The following is a 27538-nucleotide window of genomic DNA, read 5'->3' as shown; positions in this document are numbered from 1 at the left end:
GCCTTGTTATTGATGTGTCACTTACCCTTTCTAAGCTTCCGTTTCCTCATCTGTAATACAGGAATATTTCTATTTCCTTTATCTTCTGTCATTAATAAAATGAAGACCGGGACTTCCATAGAGACAATTTCCTAAGGATAGTTTCCTAAGTCAATTTCCAAAGAAGTATATAGAACAGCGGGCTCATTCCTGGCTGCCTGAATCACCATTCTTTAATATCTTTTCTTCAAGAAGGGATGGTTTCTGCTCTTAAGTCCTGGCTCAATGGGGGAGCCAAAATCTTTTCTTTAGTAATCTATTATATAAATTTGAGAACAGTTTACAAAATTAACAATATATTTCTTTGCCAAGAATCTCAAATTATAAGACAGAGTGAGAGAGAATAAAACAAGCAAAACTTCACAAAGTATGTACCTTGAATAATCCACTTAATGGATGCAGTTTGCCTCTGAAGGCACCCAGAACCTGGGTCCTGTCCTACTTATGAGCAGAGACCACAATCAAAGAGCTCTCTTCCATTTTTCAAAGTCTAAATCTGAGAGGATAAAGTGGCGAGAGGGTCTCCACGTCTTACACTCCAATCTACCTGGGGCCTGCCTTCCAAATTCTGATTTTCCTGGCTAAAACCAGTCTCTTCCATTGACAATGTCCAACTCCTTCAAAAGATACCAAAACAAGCTTTAGAATGTTGTAATAAAATAATAGAGCCCAACTTTCAAAGAGGACACTCTCATACACACTATCAATGGATTATTTAATTACAATCGCACAATTATACTCAATAAATAGTAGTCACTGCAATTTTTTTCTTGTTGTTGTTATTATTGTGAGTCAGACGTTTTAACTTCCAGGTTAAAATATTTGTGGTGAGGATGTGAGTAATGACAGACAAGCCACACAGAGTTACTTATGGTCTTGGCAACCCTCAGCATTCCCCTTGGTCATGAAAAGGTTTTGCGATGACACCTAGCTGAAGCCAATAGGAATGAAGCCTCATAATACTGTCAGCAATGTTTATTTGTCATTCATCACAACATAAGTCATAAGAGATTCAGGATCCAAGAATTGGTCAGAAGGGGCTCACGCAGAAGAAATCACTGTCCCAGGCTGCTGATGAGACCAGCTGGCCTCAGTGGCTGTATTTCTCAGGCACCAGAGAGGAATAACACGCTGTTTGTGATTCCTTGATTCAGAAAAGGATTATTAAACACACAGCATAGGGAGCCTCTGCAAAAAGTAATGAGTTTAGTAACTGAGATTTGTGGTGACGACCCTAAACTAAAGCAGAAAATATCAAAGTCGGGTCAATAGTATAGATTTCTCTCTTTTTAACAGTGTCTTAATGATCACAAAGAGGGCTGTTCTGTTTTGATTTTTTTTGTTACATTCCAGTTGGCATTTCATGTTGACCTCAAAACAATTTATTTAGTAGGAACATCCCTAGAAGTAGAGCTAATAAGTGCAAGGGATGATGTTCTCACAGGCTGTCTGTTTCCAAAGGAGATCGGGGTGTGTGTGTGTATGTGTGTGGGTGTGTGTGTGTGTGCGCGTAAAGAAGTGATGGCCTCTCATCTTTTTCAGAAAAACAACCACTTGATTTTGTCCCAAGTCAAATCAACATAATTCTGTCTCAAAATTCTCTTGAGAATGTTTCATAGCCACTCAGAAAAGAGAACACATAATTTGGGAAGTTATGTGCTTAGGCTCCATTGCACACTGGGGGGTTATGAACATGAGAGGCTTCAGTTGGGTTTTCCATTTAAAGGGTTTGGCCTAAACTGAAGTATGGCAGGTTCCTGGGCAGAAACTTATAGCAGTGTTTGAGGTCGTGTCGTACAGAAGTCATCTAGTATCGTTTTGGCTAAATGTACAGGAAGTTGGAAGGAATTTCCAATCTATCTCATCTTTTCCCAAGCCACTGCCCCCACCCCTGATAGCAAAATGCAGTTCTGAGAGGACTGGGAACCCAAGGGCCACTACCTCATTGTTTACCACATGCTTAATTACGAAGCTCTCATTTTGTTCTGCAATCAGGGAAAGCAAAACATCATTTACAAGAGAAACCACCAGAAAAGGTCAGTCCTGAGAAGTGATTGATGCATTCCCACAAGGAAAAGACTCTCATTCGAAGCCTGGTGGTTGATAAACACACTTATCTCACTCCCCATGGTGGAAACGGACAGCTTTCTGGAGTCAGTGAAGTGGCACAAACGAGGAGCGGGCTTCCCCGGGGCTGTGGGCAAGGCCAACAGCGCACTGAGCAGAAGCCTGGCCTCCAGGCATGGCTGCAGCCATCACATCACCTGCCCATTAGGAAACTCATCACTGCTGCCAGAGGGTGAGTTTCCCCAGAGGCGCTGACATACTCAGCCACAGCCCCACACACATACAGGCACAGTTCTGCCAGCGCCAGGGGACCCCAGGCCGGAGATGGCAGAGCAATGGAACCGCAGGGAAACCTCAGGCCACCTTCCAGATTCAAGGTGTTATCTGTGCACTCAAGTTCTGGTTATAGGAAAGACAGGGCTTCTCTGCCCCTGCAGTTCTATTGTCAGAGTTTGGAAAGCTCTCATCACTACAAAATTCCTTGGCAAGATCAGGACCCAGCAAAACTGAAACAAGGATAATCCACCTAGTGTGGCTCTCTCTCCTCTGTGCCTGGGTCCCTGGTACTTGCAACACCAAATGGCAGGCTGCACAGCAGGAGGACTCAGCAGTCCACTCAGGCCCCTGCTTTGTTTTAAACCCTTTAATGACTCCATATGTCAGGAAAGTTTCTCAGGCTTGAGATTTTTAGCACAACTGAACACAGCAACCCCACAAACATTAAGAAGGCAACAAGCTAACCTACAGGTAGCTGAATATCTACACTGAGATCCTATATTCAGAGGTGAAGAGGAGGTAGAGGGAGAAAGACTATTCCAAAGCTCGGTCCAGCATCTCACATCTAAAATTTAACATGACAGTTTAGTCAATGAAATAATTTGGCTGCCGATTCCCCATTGGCTCCCAGAGACATCAAATCCAGCATGATCTCCATCATTCAACAACCATTTATTAGGCACCTGGTAATCAATCTGAATAAAACAAAGATTCTTCCTCTACGAGTCTGGGTGCTTGGTTAACAATAACAGAAATGATGGCTTATTAGAAGAGTACTAAGTAGTTTGCAATCTCAAGGTGTAACTGAAGAGCCAGACTTAGAAAACAGGCAGGAACCAGAACCAGAGGCAAGGTCATAGTACAGGGATGATCTAGATGGGACACTACTGATATCACCACTGGACATCAAACGCCACTACTGAGCTAGAGCAATGATCTCACCAGACCATGGCTTCTACCATAACCATGGCTGGAATCAATTCTCAGCAGCCCCTAGTGATAAACATTAATGCTCCAAATTAAGGTTCTAAGTAGGATCATGAGATCAGCTAATTTATATCATGTACCTGTGCGCCAATGTTGGGAGCAGGAAAGGACTATTTTCCAGACTTTTTGGCCTCTGTAGTCAGAAGCAGGGCCTTTTGTTGTAACATACATGATGATATATTCTACCAGAGAAAGAGTGTTAAGATTTCCAATGGTCGAGAAAAAAAGAAGAAGCGAAATGTCTGCTAAAAACTTCAGAATGGAGTAGGAGCCGGGAGTGGAGACCTGATTATCTATAAATGTACATAACTATGACACCAGCAAAGTAAGACAGATGCTACAGATGAGGTGCTAGGGATAGATCTTGGCACCTAAATAAAGAAAATACTACTCTGGCTGGGGGGTAAGGAAAATTTCATATAGAAATAATTTTTAGCTGAACCTTAAATGAAAGATGGGCTTTCAAAAGGTTTGTAAAGATATTGCAGGGAAGAAATACCGCCTGTAGTATTAGAAGACCTTCCCAAGTATAAAATGAAACTTTGTTGGGGAGAGGTTTGGATAAGTGGACAGATGCTTTGTATACAGCTTGAGAGCTTCTGCCAACTTAACCTTTCAATAAATCAATGATCTTTCCAAAACAGAACAAATTCACATGACACTAAGGGAAAAGTGATATTCATCCCCAGGGCAAAAACAGAACAGGAAAAGTTATGCCCATCAGTTTCATCTTAACTTCATTCATATCACAAATAGGGAATTAATATAGAGGGAATACCTAACCTCTTTGCTTTTACAAAGTAATGGTAACTATAAACACAGACGGAACCAAACAGAAAACTGTTGACTCATGGCTGAGTTTGGTTTCTAGACCTTGAACAGGTTGAGAAACTGCATATAATCAATTAAGTTGAAGTAATTAATCAATTTCACTAAGGCTGAAGGAAGATCTATTATAGAACTTTTCTGTGAGGGAAGGAAATTCTTTCCACCATGTGCCAAATTACTTAACATGACCATCAATGCTGGCATCTAATTGATTTGCTTTCATCACATTTCTGTCTATAACGACTGTTGGAATTTTACTTATGAGAAAGGACATGAAAATTCAAATTCAAGATGAGGAATTTTTCTTACATAGAAATGTAAGAATTACCCTGTCTTTGTCTGAAAGAGGGTGACCTAAATGGCAAGGAGTGTGAAACACCAGGCACAAGAGAAATGTGAGGAAAAGCATAGGAAGAGCTAGAATGCAAGGGCCAGAGAAGCTGCAACTCAAGGGGAATATGGGAATTCTTTTCAAATAGCTGATGGATTATAAGATAAAATTGGCAAAAATTAAAGTAATCCAGTAATGGATTCAGCTATAAATAAGAATGGACCATTCAAGTAGAATTTGGATAATGATCTGTTGTTATGGTGATGACTGCTGAAGTTCTTCAAATTTCAAAGCTGAAATGACCAGATGGGATAGCTGCATGTCGATTTGTCTAAATCTAAAGGTCAGCATAAGAACATTTATATAAATAATTTTGAAAAAAATAACTACTGTTGACTAAATGAATGCATGATTCCTGTATAAAGATCACGTTAATAGAGAGCAAAATCTTGAGTTTCTTCTCATTAAGCGATAGTTGCCAAAGACTTTACAAGGACCTAAAGGATCTTTTGCTACTGGAGTTATCTAATTATTCCTGGAGGTCAAAATAAAGTCATTTCTGTAAACAATTTCTGAAAGATAAAATATTCTTTGGATAAACAATTCTTCCATGAAGATCAGATAAAAATAAATCAAGATTTTGGGTCCCCTGGCTGATGTCTAAGTGGCACTAACTGTCCCCACTCCTCTCTCATCTCCTCTTCTACCTGCCCGACCCTCAGTCACTCTATCATAGTCACCTCTGCCTCTTCAGATATGCCAGGTACCATCTTGCCTCAGAGCTTTTGCATTGGATAGTCCCTTGGACTAGAATTTCTCTCCCAGAGAAGAATCCCTTTTCTCCGTATCTCACCTTCTTGGGATGGTTTTCTATGACCACTCTACATAAAACTCCCTACCACAATGCATACAAAACACACACACACACACACCACCCACATACTTGTGTATATGCATATACATACACAGCAGAACCAATCTCCTTACCTGCTTTTTGATTTACATATACTTCCCACCTTTCAAAATTCATACTTACTAATTACATTCACTATCTCTCTCCCCATTTTAGAATATAAGTTAAAGAGTTAGGAGTCTGCTTTATACATGAAAGAAATCCTCACGTCTCAAACAGTACCTTGCACATAATAAACCTCAATAAATAATCATGGAATAAATTGAAGCATACAGATTTGACTATGATATTACTAAGTTAGGATTTGGTATCAGCAACATAACTATAAAATACATTTGTGGTAACTCATGCATTAAAAAAATTATAATGAAAAGTAGACATTAGAAGTTACAAATTGAAAGAAAGAAACTACTTACTAAACATAAAAAGAAAAGCTAGCACAGTATTTAGAGGGAAATGTATATCCTTACGTTAGAAAAAAAGGAAAGGCTGAAAATTAATGATCTAAATATTCATCTCAAGAAAGATTCAACATACTATAATAAATTGAAATAATTTAAGAGAAAGGAAATAATAGAAATAAAATTAGTTAAAATAGAAGATGAATACAAAAAGAGAGTTTTAGCAATATCAAATTTGGTTCTTTGAAAACACTAAAAATACTTTTAAAGAAAAAAGAAATGTCCTTGTCAAAAGTGATCAAGAAACCAAGGGAGAAGATACTAAAAAACAATAATCAATGGGGAACACACAGAATTCAACATGAAAGATGAAAAAGGGGAATACTAACTAAAACTTTACTGTAAAAAGCAAAAGTTAGACAAAATAAGTATTTCCTTGAAAATACCATAAGAAAAATGAGCTGAAAAAAAATAAGAACAACATAGACCAAAATTAAAAGATAAAATATAAGGAGATATGGGTGAAGAAAGGAAATAGAATAAAATCAAAATAGAAAAGCAAAATTAAAATCCACCAGCAAGGCAGTAAAGAGCAGGTCTGATTTTGTGAAAAATCAGATCAGACGTTTAGAACAACCTGAGAATTTCCCTGAAAATGAGGAGAAAACCAAAAGGAGATGGAAAACAATGAAGGAAATAGTAGAAATACAGATTCATTCTAACAAAATATGCATTCTAACTTAAAAAAAAGAATGTTTTGGGACTTCCCTGGTGGCACAGTGGTTAAGAATCCACCTGCCAATGCAGGGGACACGGGTTCAAGCCCTGGTCCAGGAAGATCCCACATGCCAAGGAGCAACTAAGCCCGTGTGCCACAACTACTGAGCCTGCGCTCTAGAGCCCGCGAATCACAACTACTGAAGCCCATGAGCCTAGAGCCCATGCTCCACAACAAGAGAAGCCACCGCAATGAGAAGCCCGCGCACCGCAACGAAGAGTAGCCCCCGCTCACTGCAACTAGAGAAAGCCTGCACGCAGCAACAAAGACCCAACACAGCCAAAAATAAATGAATAAAACAAATTTATTTTTTAAAGAATGTTTTATAATGAAGTCATAATTAAGGCAATTTTTTTCTGTTTTTTTTAAGTCTTGAGTTGAAATAGATACATGATGTGTATTGATTAACAGGGCTCAGACTAAATTCTTGGTAAAAATCGATGAAAGGAAAAAGTCACATCTAGTAACCTGCTGGTAATTATCTTAATTGTCAGTTAAAAAATAATTACTAAATTTTTAAGCAAATACGCAGAAAAATGTGTTACTCACAAAGGGACAGGAATCTGCTGGTCTCTAACATCTTTTTTACGCTCTGTCAAAAATATAAAATACCTAAAGTTTTGAGAAAAAACATATTGAAACCTAATGATTACAGACACAGCTAAATCGTCTTTCATGTCTTAAAGCAACAGACAGGGAGGTAAATATTTGAGAGAGTCAAATATACAGTACCGATATACCTAACCCCTTTGAAACAGTTATTTAAAGACATATCAAGTGACTGAAGGGACATCAAAATTAATAAATCTCAATTAGGAAGGCTGTAATATTTCTAAAAATGGCAGCTTTTCATTGCTCAATTAGTTGGACATCTAATTCAGAATCAGTTTATTTATGTGCCGAAATTTAGATTTTGTAATCCTACATACAAAATCGAGCCTGCTTTGCTTCACATAGCTACTCCTCAGCAGACTTCTTTCTTTCCCCAGAACCAGGCAATTATCTGGAGACATAACTTCCTCCCACTGTTGTATGGGAATGTGTTTGAGGAGAAAACAGTGACTTCACTGTGACAAAGACCGCTAGCATTGTTTATAGTATTTATGTTTTTCATCTACTACGAAGATAATTACAAGTCTTTCTCTTCCATCCACAAAATCAGAGAAGCAATTTTAATATCAAGATAATTAAATAACTGATTTTTATAATTTAAACTCCAGTTTAATAGCTAAAGTAAGTTTTTAAACATTAGGACAAAGCAATAAAAACTAACCAGCGGTCAATAGTATACCAAGCTTCTCTTCATTTCCCCTTCATTCTATGGATTGTAACTGATCTGTATTCACTATGCTTTAAAATCACCGCACAATGTAAAGTAGAAGCTATATTAAACTCCAAAGAAAGAAAGATTTTAAGAAAATACAACAAAATTTTCCAAGCTTATCTTTAAGTAATAGAACTTTTGTTCTATAGTTACAATAGATTTTTTTGTTCTTTGTATTTTCTCTATGTTCCAAAGTTTCTATATTTCTTTTTACATAAGAAATATTAACATTTTAAAACATTACAAGGAGACTAAAATTATGCAAATAAAAAAAGAGTGGATACATGTGTATGTATAACTGGTTCACTTTGCTGTATGGCAGAAACTAACACAACATCGTAAGTCAACTATACCCCAATAAAATTTTTTTTTTAATTAAATTTTTTACAACTCACCAAAATGTTAACAGCAGTTATTTAGTGGCACTGTGGTTAAGGATGAACACTTTTCTTCCCTCAAGATTTCTGTAGTCTAAATTTCTATGAGTAATGTGCTTCATACTATTATTTATTTTCACAAAATGTAATTAATTTAATATTTATTTTCATAACAAAAGAATAATTATATCTATGTTAGGAAGGGTTCCTGAAGGAAATAAAGGACACTCTCAAAAAGATTTACCTGAAAGAGCCTAGTGAAGGGATTATTTAAAGAGGTTTGGGCAGGGTTAGGAACAAGGTAAAAATAGATGAAAGGAAAAAGCCACATCTAGTAGCCTGCTGGAAATTATATTAAATTATCAGTAAAAAAAAAAAAAATTACTAAATTTTTAAGCAAATATGCAGGAAAATATGTTACTCCCAAAGGGACAGGAATCTGCTGATCTCTAACATCTTTTTTATGCTCTGTCAAAAATATAAAATACCTAAAGTTTTGAGGAAAAAAAATATTGAAACCTAATGATTACAAGGAATGGTGAGACACCCAGGGTTGGGAACAGAAGAAAGCTGTTCACACTTGTGATTCTGAGGGAGTAAAGGGAGAAAATGGTGCTTCTAAAACCCAGGGAGAGCTGAAACTACAGCAGCAAGGACAATTTGGCATGTGCTGTGGCTGGAACAAAGTCACTGCCAGATACGTGATGGGGGCAGGGAGTGCAGATAAGACTCTGACTCTCCATTCTCTTGCCCTTTGAGATCCCGCCCATGTTTCCCATTGCTTGAACCCAAACAGAGCAACAGGCAAGAGAGCCTACAAGATGCAGAGCACAGAAGTCAGGCTTCTGGAGCACAGAGCAGGACACAGAGGGTGGATAATGAATCTGGGTGGGCAGGTAGGCAGAGGGACAAAAATAACCAGTACAGGCCTCTGTGAATACAACACCCTAGCTGAGAGCATCCGTGCACTTTTCACCTCATTCTCAGACCCCTGACTCAACAACTGAATTAACTTTTGGACTCTAGTCTCTTTTCATCTCTGTTCTACCTGGACCTGGCTATTCTCTGCTATTCAAAGGATAAACTGTAGTACAATAATCCAGATCCAAGATAATGCCTTAACCGGAAGGGCAGCAGTGACGTGGGTAAAAAGTGATCCAATCCTGGATATATTTCAAAAGTAGAATCCATAGGATTTGCTAATGGACAGATGAAGACTGTGAAACAGGGATGAGTCAAGGATGACAGCAAGCTCTGGTGGCCTAAGCCACAGGGAAAATGGTCTTGGCACCAACAGAGAAGAAAAAAACATCAAGAGCTTAGTCTTGAACATATTGAGATTTCTATTAAACATCCAAGTGGAAATACTGAGTAGTCAGATGGATACTTACATTACATAAGTGTGGAGAAGGTCTGTGCTTGGAGTATAAATTTGGAAGTCACATTTTGTATTTGGTGTGTGAAACCATGTAATTGAATAAGATCATGAAGAAATAAGTGAAAGAGTGCTAAGCCCTGCAACATTCCAACATTAAGAAGGCAAGGAGATAAGAAAGAATCAACAATGAAGACTGAGAAGGAGCAGCCTGTGAGATTGGAGGAAAACTGGGGGTATGTGTTTTACCTGGAAGCCAATTTAAGAAAGAAATTATCCAGAGTCCAGGAGGAAAAGGTAAATAACTGTAGCAGATGTTGCTTTAAGTCCAGTAGGGGGAGGGCTAGGAAGTAATTATTGGATTTATTAAACAGGGGTTCTTGGTGAGCTTGTCAAGATCATTTTTACTGGATTGGTAAAGGTGGACTCAAAGCAGAACAGGAAGAGAAAAATTAGGGATAGTGTATATCACAGACAATTCTTTTGAGATTTGTTTTTAAAGGCTATTGATGTGGAAAGTGGGGGGATCAAGGTTTACATGTTTATCTGTTTTAAAGATGGAAAAAATAATGGGATGTTGGTATATGGTTGGAAAATACCCCATTCTCTAGAGTGAGATATTCCTCAGGGTATCAGATATCTGACAGCATTTTCTGGAAAAAAAAATATATGTGTATCCATATCTATTTATAAATTCCCTTAAGATTTTGAGAGCTGGTCTCTAAGGAGCTGATTTTAATCTTTGCCATCTCCAAATTAGACAACCTTAGAGAGTGGAAAGATAAATAACGTCTCTGGTGTCTTACAGCATCAATTGTTGTTGGCCAGCACTGACAGTTCTTAGTAATTGAAGAACCCATGATTGACTTACTTCTGCCCCCTCCACACTCTGTTTCTGAAACATGAGGGACTCCTGGAGTGAAGGAGGCTAGGCAGAGAGAGATGGGAGCAGAGGCCAAACATGACTTCCAGACAATTCCTACTTCAATGTCAAGTAGACTTCATTTTTATGCTTTTGATGTAATCACTTTCCTACTTCCTATTCTGCATCTCTGCTTCTTCTTCTCCCAGTGAGAAAAAGAGGAAATGCAGCAAGTCATGGGTGGCATTGGTTTTTCTTTATTTTTCTGAATTTTTTCATCATGGTCTTTGGGATCAGGGGAAAAAAATCTTCCATACGTCACGTTAGAGTCCATGGCCCTGTTCTGGACTATGCTTCCCATTCCTGACACTCCTCTCTCTAAATAGATTCCTTCCATTTCTACACAGCTATATTTCCTGGCAAAACACAAACAGTATCAAGGTGAAATTGTGAGGAAGGCATGGAGCTCAGTTTGGACAATGATTAAATTCAGATGTAATAACCAAGGAACCATGTAAGCCACAGGCAGGGAAACGAGGAGTTGATTAGTATGGTCCCAGGGTTAACAACTAGGGAAAATGAGAAAAATGATTAAACAAGAAATCATTGAGCAGTGCCATTCTCTGCTGGGTCCTGGCAGCCAAGTAGCCCAGGAGTCTTCCCAGATTCCACTTTTCTCTGCTCCCTAAGTTCAGCCTGCCTCCAACTGCTGAATTTTCTTCAAACACCTTTCTTTGGTATTTCTGCAACCTTAGGCAAGCTGAGGGCCTCCAAGCCTTATAGTTTAATGCCTGTCTTTGCCTGGTGTCTGACTCTCACTCTCCAGATTACCCCCACCAAAGAAGTTTCTGTTCTGCAGCAAGAATGAGCACTTACAATTTACTCTCTTTCCAATGCTTCCAAAATCAAATACAGAGTCCTGGTCTTAAGCTTGTGGATTTTCTATCATTCCTTGTCCCTGTCATCAAGTTTCCCTTTAGAACCCTCTCTCCTAACCCATTCCTTTACCCTTACACCTACCTCCTCTCTTCTAGGCTTCCAGCTCAGAGTTGACTGTCTTTACCTGTGCTATATATTGTATTCTTAGAGATCAAGTGTTTTCTCAACCCCAGTTTATATGAGTCTGTGATTATCTGTTAATAACTCCATAAATTCTGTACACACTAAGGAGATTGCAAGCACTTCAGGAAAAAAAATAATCCATATGGTTTATCATTGCAGCAAAGTAATGGGTGGAACACATTAGACATGAGTCACCCAGGCAGGAGTGTGTCTTTATAAACCTTAGCACATCAGCATGCTGGGTTAAGGAGTGCAATCTTTAGCAAAGAAACCTTAATCCTCTCTGCATAATAACAAAGCAGCACTTACCTAGGCTCAGTGAAAAAAATTCATAGAGCCAATGTCTGGAGAAGAATCAGCTGATGTGCTTTATATGGTCTGTTTAATCAAACACTCATTCCTTTGACTGCATTTGCAGCAACTTTACAACATGGTGTACGATCCCTCCCCCGTCTGTCTCCTGACTATCTCTCCAGCCTCCCCCATCAGAGCTTCTCCACATGCTCCTTACACTCAAACCAGCTCCCCAGGTTGTATCGTCCTTCTTCTGAACTGGTCACATAGTTCTCTGTGCCTTGTTTTCCTTCAGACTCCTTTTTCACTTGGTAAACACCTATGCAACTTCCAAGATTCAATTCAAAAGTCACTTCTTCAGTGAAGCCTTTCCGACGGCACATCTCCTAGCAAAGTACCAAGTATCCACAGCAGGCACTCAGTATAGACTTATGGATTGACCGATTATATTTTAGAATCTGTTCCACTTATTGCCTTTCTAGACCTCCAAACTATAAAGGTCTTTTTGGAATTTATTCAAAACCAACCCCAAAATCAAAGTCCCAAACTAAACATATAGCAACAGATTTAATAGTGTTTTGTGTAGGTGTAGGAACAACTCAATCCCATCACTGTGTACAATGATCTGGGTATTGGAACGAAAATCCAAGTATTAACCTTTGTTCTGATATTACTATGTAGGTAAATTTCAAATTGTGCAATAGCTGTATTTCTAAAACATTAAATCATGTTTTAAATGCACTGCTGTTTGCCCCTACCAGTTTAAGAAAATCAAAGAAAAAAACACTTATATAAAATAAAACACTTCCTAATATGAACAATTATTCTCAAATATATCTAGTTTGTAAATTTAAAGTCTGGCAAATCCACCTTCTCCAAATTAGGATCCACCATCATTATTATTTATCATTCAAAATAGAAATCTAAGTGTGCAAACTTACAAAAGGTAAGAAAACAGGATAATTTGTAAGAAGATATATAGAACTGGGCAAAATATCCCTAGTTATTCTCATTTTTTTCCCTTAAAAACAAGAAAGCAAAACAAAATATATACAATTAAAGTATTAAAACCCTCTCATATCATTTACTACATTTAATCTCTATAAAATCACTACAAATAAGCAAGGCAATTATTACTATTGTAACTATTTCATAGATGGAGAAAGTAGAGTCCAGAGAGAGCAAAGCAAAGAATCTCAGGTTATATTGTGTCAAAGCTAAAACTAAGTCAGGCCTGGGGACTTCCAATTCTGTGCTCTTTGGAACTCTTCTATACAGAAAAAAAAGCCAAGTTCAATAGTATAGCTGTAACATTTACAACTTGAGATGATTTTGGAAATCTTCATCACACTAAGCTTCAGTGAGTAGAAGTTTAATCTGTTAGTGGGAGAGAATTGTTTACTCGGGGAACCTTGATAAGTATAACATTATTATAAGTCATTGTAAATATACAGACTTCACTTAAAAAAAAACTCATGGAATATGTGAAATGGGATATTTCTCACATAATTATAATTTTCGATATAAAAAAATGATATATGCCAGAAACGGTGTCTTTATTTCAACCTTCATGACAATCTGCACAGCAAGTAAAACCATTCATATTTTATAGATGAGAAATTGAGGCTGAGAGCAGTTACTAAATTATCTAGGTTGACATAGAAAATTTACCAGTGTTGTCTCCCTCATTTCTGGCATTATGCCTAGGACAGGGAATGCTTTAGATAAATATTTTTGAATGAATGAATGAACAAACACAGTAGTAAAGCCATGGTTTGATTCAGGTGTGTCTGCTTCTGAAGGTCAAACTTTCTTCCTTGTGGCACACTCTTTGCTTTATAGATAAATGTATTGCTGGAGTCTTTAAAAGAGAGAGTGTTGCATGTGAATTTTCAGATGATCTGCTATGTGAAGTAAGGGAGGCCTGGACTGTAAAATGCACTCCATACTGGCGGCAGAGACCTGCCAGGCCTGATTTCCACGCCTGCCTTTAATCTGTCAGTTGGCTTGTCTGGATATGGCTAAAACTTTAGGCTGGTTGGTAAGTGAATCACTCTATCCCCTCCTTTCCTTCAGCTCCCCAGACTCCATCACACTCTCCCTGGGGTCTTTCCCTACTCTCCAGAGCTGTACTTAACATTCAAATTAATGCACATGAGTACGCCCTGCCTGTAGGCACCTCTGAAAGGAACATAGGCAGCTTCAACAAGATGACTATTTCCAGTAGGGAGAGATAGCCAGTGACAGGTGAATGCAACCTATTCTATCACATGAAGGACTAAAGATATTTACTTGTCATAAATGGAATGAAAATGGGAATGAAAATCTTTTTTCCAAATCATGAATTCCCAAAAGCAAATCAAGAGGTAAGGTTAAAGAGCAGTCTTTTGTATATAAAAAAGATAAACAAGCAGGACCTACTGCATAGCACAAGGAACTATATTCAATATCTTGTAATAACCTATAATGGAAAAGAACCGGAAAAAGAATATATATATATATATAATTGAATCGCTTTGCTGTACATCTAAAACTAACACATTGTAAATTAACTATATTCCAATTTTTTAAAAACCCAGCTATAGATTTTTAAAAACTCGTAATATATACATGTTATCAGTGTACAGCTCAATGACTTTTCATAAACTAAAAGCACTCACGTAATCAGCACTCAGGTCAAGAAAGAGAACCTGACTCACACCCTAGGATCTCTCCTGGGTCTGCTTTCCAGTCACTATTTATCATCCCAGTCCCCCAGTCACTATCCTTATTTCTAACAACAAAGGTTAGATTGTCTTGTTTCTATACTTTATACAAATGGAATCATGCAGTAAAGTAAATAAATAAAAAATAAAGTCAGGGGATTTTCTTCCACATCCTTGGGTCCTTTGCTACAAATTCTCAGTAAGCAATCAAAGACAAGTTCACAAACCAAGGGAAAATGGTGGGGAGGGTGGGCGGTGTGCAGACCACTGTAACATGTCACCATTGACCCTCATAGGGAAGGTTTGCCCAGCAGGTAACCCTACCTCCTCCCTATTTTCACCAAGGCTTTTCAAGTCTATTATTGTAAAGTGTAATGATTCCACAGACTCTCTGACTCCATCTCCTAACCCCACATGTTGTCCGGAGACAAAGAACCCAATGTGTTGGGAAGGCTCACCTGAGGGTGCACAATTACAAAAGACCAAAAGAGGCACATGGGGATGCAGGGCAAGCCTAAGGAAGTAGACAGAAGAGAGGTTCTTGCAGAACACCAGCTCACTGGAAGAAATACCAGAGACAGCAAGTCATGAGTAGATAAATTCACAGCACACAACTGCATTTCCTAAGCCTTTTAGCCTCACACTCTCTCTGCAAAGCCTTTACACCATAGACCATCTCTAACATTCTGAAGGCATAGCCTACCCCATCACCATCATGAGTTGGGTTTTCTCCAGAAAGAACAATGCAGCCATGCAATCTGGTGTTTGTATAGAAAATACAACAGCAGAGGAAGGGGAAGGTATACTCAAGAACATCTGCTCAGAGACACCATCTGAGAAGTAGTCAAGCACTCACAGGATGGAAACATCTGTTTCTAACAGCTCCGCATTCCAGGAGCCTGGAGCTGCAGGAGAGGCGGAACCTACAGAGAGGAGCTGGGAGAGGAGAGACTTAAACAAAAAGGAAGTCAGAAATTAAATGATTCCGATAACGTGCAAGGAGATGTTGAAAATAAAGACACAGAGGGTGGGAAGGAGAAGTGTCTCTGGACAGAGTTTTGGTAGTCTTCCAGCACAAATGATGAATATGGCTCCTAAGGAGAAAGAAACATCAACCTGTGCTCTATAGAGCAACTAGAAGGAGCACCAAGACCCACAGTTTCCTGCTAGATGCTTAGGTAACTTGCCCAAAGTCACAGGTTGTAAGCAGAAACTAGGGTAAATGCAGGTCTCTCAGACCCAGTGACCATGCTGGTTCCTCTACTCAACACTTGAGCTTTTTGTAGCATTTACAGTAACCATTATTCTCTCATCCCTGAAAAGTTCTTGTTCTTCTGCACTGGCCTCCAGGGCTCCTCCCTCTCTGGGTTCTCCTACTACTCCTCTGCCCAGTTCTCCTCAGCATCCTTCTCCACCTCTTCTTTATCTCTTACATACTCCCTATGCCTCCAATTTGTCCCTCATGCATATGAGCCAGAGAGTTAATATTTTCCCTAGATGATATACCTCATCGACTTCTGTATATAACTCTATGCTGATAACTCCTAAACGTCTGTCTATATTAGATCAAACCCTTTCCTTAGCCCTACATCTACATAACCAACACCATTTCCAACTTCCTCAGAGGAATCACAATCAATATTTCCCAAACTAAGATCGGCAGGTCTATATCTCCAGAGGACACCCCTTCCCATTTTACTCCAGGCTGCGTGAAATGCACCACTGTGTTCCCATAATTTCCAAAGCAACATGTTGTTATAGTTCTCATAACAGAACATTTTAGTTGTGTATTTACCAATCTTCCCAAAAGACTTGAGCTGTTCAAGAATTGGAACTGTCTCATTCATATGGATCTAAATATCAAGTAGGCAGTTAATGTTTCTTGAATGAGTAAATGTAGAGCCTAGTTAGAGACACCACCATAGCATGTCCCACAAGAAGTCATTCTAAGTGCCTCCTTTTCTCTCACCCTCACATCCAGGTGGCCAAACTCTATATTTACTTACCTTCTACATAACTTTTGAACATTTTGTTCATTACCATTTCTAACCAGTCTCTCCCCAACTCCACCCATCCTTTCACCAATCCCCACCCAGTTTCAACTCTCAAAGATCTAAAGGCAGTTAGTGAGTGATAAAAGTGAATTAAAAAACATAATTGTGGGCTTCCCCGGTGGCGCAGTGGTTGAGAGTCCACCTGCCGATGCAGGGGACACAGGTTCGTGCCCCGGTCCGGGAAGATCCCACATGCCACGGAGCGGCTGGGCCCGTGAGCCATGGCCGCTGAGCCTGCACGTCGGAGCCTGTGCTCCACAACGGGAGAGGCCACAACAGTGAGAGGCCCGTGTACCGCATAAAAAAAAAAAAAAAAAAAAACACAAACATAATTGTTAAATACATAAAAAGCCAAACCTCTCTTTCTGCACAAGCCAACAGCCCAAAAAGTCCCAAAGCAAGGGAGAAAAGAACCATTAACTTTAAATATTGATTTTTTTTGTAGTGAACATTTTTTAATTGAAGTATAGTTGATGTACAATATTATATGTTACAAGTGTATAATACAATGACTCAAAATTTTAAAGGTTATACTTTATTTACAGTTATTATAAAATATTAGCTATATTCCCTGTGTTATACAATATATCCCCGTAGCTTATTTTATACCTAATAGTTTGTACCTCTTAACCCCCTACCCCTATATTACCCCTCCTCATTTCCCTCTCCCCGCTGGTAACCAGTAGTTTGTTCTCTATATCTGTGAGTCTGCTTCTTTTCTGTTATATTCACTGTTTGTTGTAATTTCTGGATTCCACATATAAGTGATATCATATGGTATCATATGATATCATACCATATCATATGGTGTCTTTCGCTGGCTGACTTATTTCACTTAGCATAATACCCTCCAGGTCCATCCATGTTGATGAAAATAACAAAATATCATTCTTTTTATGGCTGATTGGTATTCCATTGTGTGTGTGTATAAACACATACACACAGATATATATATATACACATATGATCTTCTTTATTCATTCATCTGTTGAGAGACACTTAGCTTGCTTCCATATTTTGGCAACTGTAAATAATGCTGCTAAGAACATTGGGGTGTGTGTATTTTTTCAAATTAGTGGGGTTTTTTCATATATATACCCAGGAGTGGAATTGTGGGGTCATATGGTAGTTCTATTTTTATTTTGGGGGGAAACCTCAATACTGTTTTCCACAAGGGCTGCACCAATTTACATTCCCACCAACAGTGTTCAAGGGTTTTCTTTTCTCCACAGCCTCGCCAACATTTCTGATTTGTGTTCTTTTCAATGATAGCCATTCTGACAGGTGTGAGGTGACATCTTATCCTTGTTTTCATTTGCATTTCCCCGATAATCAGCAATGTTGAGCATCTTTTCATGTGCCTGTTGGCCAACTGCATTTCCTCTTTGGGAAAAATCTCTATTCAGTTTTTCTGCCCATTTTTTATGGGGTTGTTTGTATTTCAATGTTGAGTTGTAAGAGCTATTTATATATGTTGGATATTAACTCCGTATCAGTCATATCATTTGCAAATATTGTCCCACATTCCATAGGTTGTCTTTTCATTTTGTCAATAGTTTCCTTTGCTGTGCAAAAGATGTTAAGTTTAATTAGGTCCCATTTGTTTATCTTTGATGTTATTTCCTTTGCTTTAAGAGACAGATCCAAAAAAAAATTGCTACAATTTATGTCAAAAAATGTTCTCTCTCTGTTTTCTTCTACGAGTTTTATGGTACCTGGTTTTACCAAGGCAATCTACAGGTTCAATTCAATCACTATCAAAATACCAATGGCATTTTTCACAGAACTAGAACAAATAATTTCAAAATTTGTATGAAAACACAAAAGACCCTGAATAGCCAAAACAATCTTGAGAAAGAAAAACAGAGATGGAGGATTCATGCTCCCTGACTTCATACTACAAAGTCACAGTAATCAAAACAGTATGGTACTGGCATGAAAACAGACACACAGATCAGTGGAACAGAATAGAGAGCCCAGAAATAAACTCACGCACTTATGGTCAGCTAAACTATGACAAATGAGGCAAGACTATACAATGGAGAAAAGACAGTCTCTTCAGTAAGTGGTGCTGGGAAAACTGGACAGCTACATGTAAAAGAATAAAATTAGAACATTCCCTAACACCATACATGAAAATGTAGTATTGGTTACTAATAGAACTGGGCATTCTAGTTATTGAACAAAGACTGTTTGGGAGACTAGACCGACCATAAGAACTTTAGTTGCTGAAGAGTAACTAGAGAAGCATAGGACTTTCCTTGTACTTTTTTCATCTAAAGAGAAAGAGAAAGAACTAGCCCACAGAATGCATTTGAAGGGACAGAGGGAGACTAAGGTAAAGTCGCCATATTATTGTGTTCTACAAGTTCTGCTTATTTGACACAACATTTCCCCAAAAGTTGAGCTGTAGTTAAGTAGTTAACATAATTCCATCATTTATAGGCATTTAATTAAAATAATTTTTATTTTGACTTGGCAGCTGTCCAACCATGAAGCTAATGTGTCTCCTCTCCCATGTCTCACTCCATTTGAGGGCCCTTGTGTAGCTCATGAACCCTACTCATCCTGCCTGCAGAGCCCAAACAATAAAGCTTCACTGACTCATTACACTCAGCCAAAGTGCACTCTGAAAAATGTAAATCAGATCATGTGTTTCCTCTATCTAAAATCCTTCCATTAATCCTAATCACCTACAGGATAAAGTCCAAATTGCTAAATAGGCAAGCATGAGCTTCACAGGTCTGACCCCAGTTCCCTGTCCAGCCTCCTCTCTTGCCACTACCTGCCACCATGTTCCACTATTGTGGGAATTTATGCAAATGCAGCATAAGGCTACTTTATACATGTTTTACATTGTCTGGAATATTCTATCCTGTATCACGTATCAAGTTCAAGTCTTTACCATTTTTAAGACTTTTAAGAATATCACCAACTCTCTGAAACCTTATTGAATCTCCTTCCCCAGGCCTAGTCATAGTTTATCAGCCATCCTCCTATTATTGCTTTTATCACACGCACCTGGCTAAATATTTGTTACATATCTGCCTTGCCATCTGGACTGGGAGGCAGGGGCTAAATTTTATCCAAGCTTGGTTCTCAAGTTTTAAACCTAAAACTTGACACGTATTAGTTAATGAAAAAACTTTTCTTGAACTAATATATCAAAGAATGTAGTTGCCTCTAGTAACAATGTAAATTACAATTATCTGGAGGCTATAAAGAATATACATAGTAAAAGAAGGAAGATTAGGACAAAATAGGTGAAGGAACTTTAAAAGGAACTTCAAATATGTGATTATGTTACATATTTGTAACACAATGAGAATGTGAAGGAGACACAGAAGATCATAGAAAAGCAAATATTATTTCAGATTATAGAGGAATAAGATTGATTCTGGAATCTAGAGGTAGCTTGTCTTGACATCACCCCTAGCAAGATTCCATAAAATATTACTGAATCAATTATGTATGATTAAATTGAATCTACAGAGGAAACAGCATTACTGGGAGTAACTATTTCTCTCCTAAAAAATAAAAATCATATCTAAAATCATTATTTTTGTTCTCTCAAAGTTATTAGTCTGATAATTTAGGACCATGAGATACCTATAAAAAATTTGTCAAAACCCTTATTTGGATCATCACAATATTTTCTTAAACAAGAAACAGAAATACTAAAATATGAGTTAATTCAAGTACTTTGACATAAGAGAACCCATTCATACTACAGGTCTAACCTCAGAGTAACAAGCATTCTTCCACCTGGGCAAGATGAGGAGAGAGATACCCCATGTAATGTGTTCATATTAAGACCACTGAAGGCTAAAGGTTGAACAGGAACACTGAGAAAAAATCCTTCAGCACCATTCCTTACCCAAAGCACACAAAAAAGAAACTCATCACTAGACAACTTTAAAGACTATGTTAGACAAGAAGTAACTGTAGTAAGGAAAAGTACCAAAAACAAAAATTCAGTTGAAATATTACCAGACTGATTCAATTCTCTACACTAATGGCCTAACAGAAGGAGATGTGCCCATTTCCTTTTGTAAATAATAGTTACTTCAGTCTCTTCTGTTCTTCAACATACTGTCTCTGATATTTAATAAAAAATGATGACACAAACCAAAAAAGCAAGGAAAAGAACCCACTGTCAATAGATAAAGTAGTCAATATAAGCAGACTTAGGGATGCTTAGAACTATCAGATAGGTACATTAAAATAACTACAATTATTATTTTAAAGGATCTAGAGCAGGGATCAGGAAGCTATGGCCTTCAGCACAAATTCAGCTTCTTCTTATATTTGTTTTTTTTTTAACATCTTTATTGGAGTATAATTGCTTTACAATGATGTGTTAGTTTCTGCTTTACAACAAAATGAATCAGTTATATATATGCATATGTTCCCATATCTCTTCCCTCTTGCATCTCCCTCCCTCCCACCCTCCCTATCCCACCCCTCCAGGCGATCACAAAGCACCAAGCTGATCTCCCTGTGCTATGCGGCTGCTTCCCACTAGCTATCTACCTTATGTTTGGTAGTGTATATATGTCCATTGAACATAACCACACTCATTCATTTACAATTATTGATGGATACTTTTACACTACAATGGCAGAGATGAATAGTTATGAGACTATAGATCCTATAAAGCATAAAATATTTAATATCTGCCCTTTTACCAAAAATAAAATAAAAAGACTTGCTGAAAAAAAAAAGAGTTGCTGATCTCTGGTCTAATGGAAAAGGTTGACAATGTGCATAAACAAATACGGAATATTGACAGACAGATGGAAACTATAAAAGTCAAATGGAAATGCTACAAATAAAAATGATATCAGAGATGAAGAATTCCTATGTTGGGCTCATTGGGAGGATGAAAACTGTATAGCAATAAATTTGTTACTTTACAATATGTCAATGCCTATAGAAATTATCCCAATTGAAACACAGAAATATAAAAAAGGAGGAAACTAAACAGAATAGAAAATCTAAGAGGAGTGGGAAGTATCAAATGGTCAATGAAAATGTGATTGGAGTCCCAGAAGGAGATAGAACAGAATAGAGGAACTATTTGAAGTGATAATGAAAAAGAATTTACCAAGCACTGTCACCTAGACCTGCAGTTGGTTAAATGACGATGTCCAGTAATGTGAAGGGTTAAATAAACGGATGCCGTAACTTAAACAGAAGACTTTCATAATATAAAACATACTTCTGACTTTCATCCTGTCCTTTATATACTTTTGCTGATGATTTATGTGAAAATATAGGTTTACTAATCAATTTTTTGGATGACATTGATCTAAGACACAAAACAAATCACAGTGAGTGGAAGAAGCAGAATCAGTAATATCTAGATAGGCTTACTTGTACAATGGGCCAAACCATAAATATAATCACGAACTTTAAATACATAATACAAACCTGTAAAAATAGAGGGTGGAAGAGGCTTGGCTTAATTGGATATCCAAAGTATAGTGGATTTACATGAAAGTGAATTCAATACAAACCAGTTATCTGTGTGTGATGTGACTCCCAAACAAACGGACGTACTCCCAAATGGTATCAGGAGAGGTACAGAATTTAAGGCAATCAAAGTAAGAGTCCCCTTCTAGCCTTCAGCTAGCCTATTGAAATCAGTGGACCATTTGACAACTACATTGTTAATAAGTACACAAACTACATTGTATTCAAATGTAAGTGGCAGGAATGATTGAGAGGACTTGAAATCACACCAACAGAACAAGAGATGTTTAACTTGAGAACAGTCAATGCAATCAAGACATGAAACAATTCTCAAAAGTCAAAAGGGAATTAAACTTGTTTTGTATGGCTTCAGGAGACAGAATTAAAACATGATTAGGAATTCTGAGAAATCAAATGATAGTTTGATATACTGGGAAACTTTTTAACAGAGCTGTCCACAATGGAATAGGCTGCCTGATAAGGAAGTGAGCTCCCCATCACTACAGATGTCCACATAAAAACTTCATAATGCAGATAAGACTTAACCTTAGGATTGGTGGTTATGTACATAGCCTTCCCACCTGGATTGTCTACATTTATGTAATTCTGGAAAGAGGAAGCCATATGGAGAAGAGAAAAGGGAAATGAAGATGATGGTGGGACCAGTCACTAAAACAGGTGTGGATTTAGGAGGAAAAAATAATCTCACATTTCACGTTGCTTTTGAAGTGCCTGTCAAATAACCTATCAGAAATGTTAAGTTGGCGATTAGTTACATTGTCTGGAGTTTAAAGGAGAGGTCTGAGCTAGAGATAAGTTTGGATAGGTTCATTGCATACTGCCCCACAGAAATATATAATGAATCTATTTTTAATAATATATTTTGCTTAATATGACATATTCAAAATATTATCATTTTAGCATGCATCAATTTAAAAATTATGAATGAGATAACTATATTCTCTTGTTGTTTGTAATAAGTCTCTGAAATCTGTTGTGTGTTTTACACTTTTATTACATCTTAATTCAGATACCCACATTCCAAATGCCCAGTAGCCACGTCTGGCTAGTGGTTATTTACTATACTGGACAATGCAGGCATAGATGATCACTGAATTCTTTAAAATTGATAAATATAGGGGGGAAAATGCTTTAGGATTAAGCAGTGATAAAACCCAACAAAAGAAAATATGATATAGTTAACAGAGATGAAAAATCTGGGAAAGTATAGTGATATGAGAGCCATGAGAAGGAAGTGAAGATGTGTAGGATCAATTATGTTAAATTCTGCTGAAAGTTCAGGAATTAAAAAAAAATCTGTTAGATTTAGGTATGTAGCAGAACTGGGTACCATGGGCAGGACAGTAGCTGCATGACAGTGGATTGAATAAGGATAGTTTGAACTCAGTTATTCTCAGAATGAGTAGGAATGTGCTCAGACATTATGGTTCTCTGCCCAGTTAGCCAAGGGCTTTGGATCTCTATTGGTTAATCCCTTAAAGGAAAAGAACAAAGGGCAGGTTTCAGGGCGCCATCTCAGGAGGCTCCTACGCAAGGCACAGAAACGAAACAGCAGCAATGCCTCCTTTTTGCACATATCACATTCTTTTGTAGTGGATTCTTTTAGAAGATGCAAGCTTTCTTCCTATTCTTCAGTCACAATCTGGGATAAAAATTGTTCAAAGCATAAAATAAGGCTTTAAAAGAAGGATTCATCCATTAAAAGAAGGATTCCCTGGACATTTCTGGGTGAGGAAGGGATGGGGGAGCATCTTCATGCATGGAGCTGAGATACTGATGGTGACTCTTCAGAACTAACAGGTAGGCAACAGATGAATGATGCCTTTGTGGTGGTCACCAGGGAACAAATCCAGGTGTTTATGTGACCTAGTCTCAGCTCCATTCAGGTAGATCTTCTCACAGCTCCGTCTATAAGGCACTATTAGATAAACGATATCTGCATGTTCTGCCAAGCACAGCAAGGACACAGCTAGGTCCCACAATGCCCTCACTTAGGGGGCCATATCCAATAGTCTTTATCATTGCTATCTACAGAGCTGTGTCCATTGGCCAGAGACCCCCCCAGCTACCTCCCATTACAAGTGAGCATATCCCCTGGAAAAGAAATGGGATAGAAAAGAATGATATTTTTAGAGACAACATGTCTTAGGTCCAGATGCAGTCTCAGTCCTGAAGCATCAGACTCTCTGAACAAAACTTCATGTTCAGGCCAATGGGTTCAAATGAAGAACACATAAAGATTCTATTATATGGCCTGTTTGCCTTCAGTTGACACATGGCAAGTCTGTGCTCATTCATTTACTTGTACATCATGGTACAAGAATAAAAGAGGCCTGAGTTCTAGCTCTGTGTGATACTGAGCAAAGCCAGTCCCTTTTCTGGGCCCTCAGTCATTTCATCCTTTTTGGCTCTGACATGATCTGATCCTACCTCCATCAGTTCAATGCTCTCAGGTTTCTCTACTACCCTTGGTCCCCCTAGGATCTCTGTTCTCTTGAAAGTGTTTTCTCCTGCCAGCTCACTCAGAGGATTCATGATGACTGTGGTTGCCATAGGAATGATTCATCTATCATAAAGGTGGCTGCATGAGATCACAAATACTCGAAAGAGAGCTAGAGGGGGGGAAGTGATATTCAGAACCAGGAAATAGATCCACACTGAATGTGGATGACAGCTTAATGAGAGGGAGAGATAAAGTCTGTGCATTTTCTGTAACTCTCATGTGTATTTGAACTGCTCTGAGAGCGAGATAAAGTTTGTGCATTTTCTATAACTCTCATGTGTATTTGAACTGCTCTGAGAGCACAAGTGCAGATCCACTGTCCAACGTGCCACCCACGTGTTTCCCATGCCCATGCAAGACACTTCCTCCACAAAGATAGAATGTAGTATGTAAGCTGTAAGGAATCAGCCCCCTCCTCACCAGCCACTTGATGAAAATGGAAGGTCAGGAGAGCCTGGGTGATGCTGGACACCGTGCCCTGAGCATCAACAGCTGGCTGCTTGTTTATGATAACTTACTTGTCATTTACAAGAAAGGGCTGGAGACAATTTTGAAAAGATTTAGTTTTTTACATAGTTTGTTTAATACTCGAACTTGCTCTTTTTATTCTTGAGGTGGACCATTTGTATTACAATATAATCCAACTGCCAATACTTCGATGGTCATTTTCTTTTCTTTCCCTAATAGGACTTCACAACAGCCTACACTCTAATTTCCACCCCAGACTGAGTACTGAAACTCAGTTGTGAATTGAACATCCTGTCAATACTGGTCACAGACTGAGCCCCCTATTCTAGCCCTAGATGGCCATCCTCCCAAGCCTAGCCATGGACAGAACCCTAACTCAAGCCACAGAGAACCCTGTGGGTGGCCAGAGAGTGACCACCATTAACTAGAGCCAGTTATCTCACCATGACCCCGGAAGGGAGCAGAGGAGAGGAGAGGTGGGTGGTCAGTGCTAGCCAGTGCCACGTGGGGCCACACTTGATTGTACATGTCTCTCTAAGGATGGGTCAGAGGCATTTTTATTATGAAATATGATACATTCATTTTACAGTTTCCTAGCAACAGGATGCCAATCAGGTGGCTGTAATTCAAGGATTCTTCTTTGTTAGGAAGGAGCTGGGAGCAGCAGGGTAGGGTGGGAGGACTTCCCAACATGAGAAACAACTGACAGTTTGCTTTGAGGATGAGGAAACCAAGCCTGCAGAAGAAGGAACCTTGGAGAGTTTGCCTTTCTTCCTTCAGACTCTTTGAAGCAGGAATTCGCCCTGCTGCTGCTTCTGCTGGCTTCTTGCTTCTGCACTAATTACTAGTGTTGATGGGTCCAATTTCAAGTCATATGGCATGTTCCTGAATCATGCCCAGAGCTTGCTCTGTGCACAAAACACTGGCAGTACAAGACAAATCAGGACAGGAACAATAAACCGTCTCAAACTTCCCTAGCATGTTGGCTAAGATTTGGAAATGCTGCAATCACCAACTCACGTGGATAGGTCCCTGAGACATTATCCTGTGGCTCATTCCCACTCTTTTTAGCACCTGCAAATTTATTACATAAGATACTATTTTGTACTCAATTTAATTAGTTAGAACTATCTGTAGTCATTTGAAATACTCTCCATGTTGATTAAAATAATTAGTGTAGGGCTACTAAATATTTACCTAAGATATGAATCCAGGGGGAATTTGATAAATTTAATTAGCAAGAACTAATTATTGTTATGATAGGAATTAGAGTTTAATAAATTTAATTATGGAGCACAAATGACGGTTTCTTAATTAATAGATACTAGTTGCAAACACAAGAGCCATGATCATATTTTCAGGCAGGACATGCTATTCAGCACACCTTCCAGATGTCAACTCTAGCAGCCATGGCGACTTACAATAAGAGGAGCTAACACCTGTAAAGTGCTTCTGCTGTCAGGCACAGGTCTAAGAGCTGTTAGCATATGAATTCATTTAATTCTTACAACAACTTTACCGTTGTCCACATTTTACATGTATAGAAACTAAGGCACTGAAAGGTTAAGTACCTTGCCTAAGATTACACAGCTAGGAAGTGGCAGAGCTGGCATTGGATCCCATGCAGTTTAGCTCAAGCATCCATGCTCTTTACTATCTCTAATACCTAAACCAACCAAACTACAAAAATAAAAATAGAAAGTGTGAATGTTCAAAAGATCAGCAACCAAAATGCTCAAGTCTGCTTTGTTAGTCAAGTATAATAGACTTGTGCTGTTTGCAGATTTCATTTACACAATTGTGGAGATTCTAAAGAGACCCTGAAGGCACCTGGCCTTGGGTCATTTATAATTTTGCTGAGGCTCAGATGTGGAAAGGCTGGGGTGCTGAAACTGATGAGTAGTGAGTGAGCAGAGCTGCATTCAGGGCTGCATTCCAAGAGTACTCTGTGATGCTTCCTTATCTGGCTCGTTCTGCATACGTATTCTATTCGGGAATTTTCTACCATCATGGCATTTGCGAGTTTGGAGAATCAAGAGAGTATCAGGGGTCTACTATGTAATAACTTTGCAAAAAGTACAATTTGTACTCCAACCAATCACGGGCATGCGCCTCATTCAGTCTAGGATATTTAAAGCTGAGAGTCCTTTCACAGTAATCGAAACGGTCCTGAATCACTGCCTATCTGACCAGACATGGCAGGTTCCACATGATCAGGCCCTGACCTCTTGCACTCCCTATTAGGAAATGCCTTTCTTCAAGAGGGTCTGGCTCATTTCTAACTTGATATCAAAATAGGGCTTTGGTGATGTCCCTGAGTGCTGTAAATGAATTCACAGGGAAGATACAGACCCTCCCATCACAATCCCTTTGGTGCCAGGGATATTCTGTAAGGACA

Source organism: Orcinus orca, chromosome 13, assembly GCF_937001465.1.
Source record: "Orcinus orca chromosome 13, mOrcOrc1.1, whole genome shotgun sequence".
Classification (NCBI taxonomy): domain Eukaryota; kingdom Metazoa; phylum Chordata; class Mammalia; order Artiodactyla; family Delphinidae; genus Orcinus; species Orcinus orca.
The sequence above is the reverse complement of the archived record's forward strand: the minus strand, read 5'-3'. Positions refer to the sequence as shown.